This window comes from Orcinus orca, chromosome 12 (genome assembly GCF_937001465.1).
Source record: "Orcinus orca chromosome 12, mOrcOrc1.1, whole genome shotgun sequence".
NCBI classification, from domain to species: domain Eukaryota; kingdom Metazoa; phylum Chordata; class Mammalia; order Artiodactyla; family Delphinidae; genus Orcinus; species Orcinus orca.
The window spans coordinates 73,738,060-73,740,793 of NC_064570.1; the positions used below are offsets into that span (position 1 = coordinate 73,738,060).

The 2,734-nt window shown below is 42.6% G+C and overlaps 1 pseudogene; it reads right to left on the minus strand.

Moving 5' to 3' along the window:
- Window positions 1–606: 606 nt before the first annotated feature.
- On the minus strand, window positions 607–2,449 carry LOC101282391 (mitochondrial ribonuclease P catalytic subunit-like; annotated as a pseudogene).
- Between the last annotated feature and the right edge of the window lie 285 nt (window positions 2,450–2,734).

Consider the following 2,734-nt stretch of genomic DNA (forward strand, 5'->3'; position numbering starts at 1 on the left):
GAGGATTTTCTAAGCAGCCCACTCCAATTCTTCTTTAGACAGGCACTTTGTTTCCTTTCAATTTTAAATTGTCTTCAAAAAAAATTTTTTTATATATATATTTATTTATTTATTTTTGGCTGCGTTGTGTCTTCGTTGCTGTGCACGGGCTTTCTCTAGTTGCAGCCAGCGGAGGCTACTCTTCATTTCGGTGCGCGGGCTTCTCGTTGCAGTGGCTTCTCTTGTTGTGGAGCACGGGCTCTAGGCATGTGGGCTTCAGTAGTTGTGGCACACAGGCTCAGCAGTTGTGGCTCGCAGGCTCTAGAGCGCAGGCTCAGTAGTTGTGGTGCATGGGCTTAGTCGCTCCGTGGCATGTAGGATCTTGCCAGACAAGGACTTGAATCTGTGTCCCCTGCATTGGCAGGCGGATTCTTAGCCACTGTGCCACCAGGGAAGTCCTCCCCACAAAATTTTTTTTTTATTAAAAATCAATTTACTGTTATGCAAACCAACTGGACCAAACAGGACAAACAGGATAGAAGCAATACTCTAAACAAGCGTCAACTTAAGAGCTCTGATGCCAACCGGGAGGACACCCAAACACAAGTTTAGCATGGGGGTAAGAGTCTATGTCTTCTGGTGAAGGCAAAGCCATTTGGTTGGCACTTCGTAGGAATATCTTTCCACCAGGTCGTCATTGTAAGGTATGTGCCACGAGCCTCCAGTTGTTTGCACCAGGGTGTCAAAGATGAGAATATGCTGAAAAGTTATTTTTGATCCCGGATGCCTACAAACAATTGCTAGCTGATGTCCCTGCTGCCACTTAAATAACAGGTGTTAGGTCTTGGCATCAGGAACACAGGCCTTGTGGTCCCGCATCAGATCTTTTGTGATAAACTTGCAGTGGTTCCCTGAGTGCAGTGTGGCATACAGAAGGAACGACATCCTCTGAGATGTTGTCAGCAAAAAACAAAAAAGCTGGCTTGCTTTTGCACATTTTCCATATCATCCTTCCTCCACCAGGAATTCTGCATTAACATATGCTTCCAGCCCCGGACCAGCACTTGAAGATTCTGCTTGGCTAGTTGAGAGACCACATCCAAGAGAACTTGAGAGTCATGAGCCTTAGGAAACATTTCGGCAACACTGAGCTCATCAATGACAATATCAAAAGGAGGACAGTATTTTACAAAGTTCTGAAATCTCAAGTTCCTGAGGTGCTGTCTTTTTGTATTGGTCGCCTCCATCTATCACATCCCTCATGATTTTTTCCCTTGAGAAATTCATACTCTTCTGAACTCAAGTGAATAGACTCTACAGTTTTTCCACAGTCCAAACACTGACGACTTTGCTGGACTGTGGTGAACTGTCCTTTCCATTGTTCTCCAGGAACACTTTCAAACCATGCTTTTATACTGTGTGCAAATGACTCCCCAGGATATAGCTGATTATTTCTTAGATACAATAGAATGTCATGTAGTTTGTTTGAATGCGATCATCTTTCATGTCTTTTCCAAAATCAAAGAAGCCTTTTAATGTTTCCAACATAGGAAAAATATCATGACCTAACAACTCTTGATACAAATTCCAAACTACACTTACATCTTGATGAAAGAGGGCTCCCTGGATACAGTCACTATAGTTCTTTTTTTAAGGAATCATGACTTGTTTGATGTCCTCTAACAGCAGCAAGGCCTCTCTCCATCTGTCTGTATGGATTAATCCCTGGATGAGAAGAGTGTACCCTCCAGCTTCTAAACGCTTGTATCTGGCTTTCATGATTTCATAGACATCAATAATTTCGATGTCTGCTTATGAAAAACACAGAGATACAAATACTTGACCAGCAAATCATAGCCTACAATACCACTGTTTTTTGCAGCTACCTATGCCAGCACAGATTTGGCCACAACTACAGAAATATGGCATTTAACCATCTGTGAAATGATCCAATTTTCAAAGTTAGCCTTTTCTTTGAATTCTTCCTTAAGTTTATCCCACTCTTCTGAATTCAAAGGTTTTGTCGGGACTTGAATAATGTTCTTCACAGGTGGCAAGACGTGCTCTTTACTCAGAGGATTCATCTGTTATCTCTTCTTAAACGCTCCAGCTGCAAACATGTGAGCAGAATCGGCAGAGACTTGCTTATTACTGCCCTCATCTTTTTTCCTGACATATCTGGCTTTGGCTATCAGCAGATTCATTGCTTTAGTATTCTGTGGAGACACTGTTTTAAGAGAAAACCACTTCTCTTGGTTTCTGAGGCCATAACAATCTTAGAGAGAGAGAGAGAGAGAAGAGTGACCTGGGCCTAGCCCAAGGTATGGGTTGCTCTTCCAAAGTTTAGGAAAGCTTCGAATACCAGTGAAATAGAAAGTCATTATGCAGTTAAGTCAGCACCAGATTGTGAGAGAGATGTTCAAAAAGCCCCAACTTCTACAGCATAATTAAGGGATTTGCGGGTAGGGGGCAGAGAATCGAAGCGCAACTTTCTAAAAGATGATTTTCAGCTTCTCACAGACAAATCAAATGCTTTTGGGGCTAGCAGCAACGAAGCTTGGTTGAGATCTCTCCATTAAACAAGGATATGGGGACATGCAACTTTGGTCGCAAGTTCCAGGACCAGGGGACAGAGCAGGAATCCTCTGGTGCCTGTTACGTTCCAGTCCGTGAACAGCAACACCCACATACCATGCAACCATAAACGCGGCGGAAATTCCCAAAAAAATTTGTTTAAAGAATTTTATTATTAGAT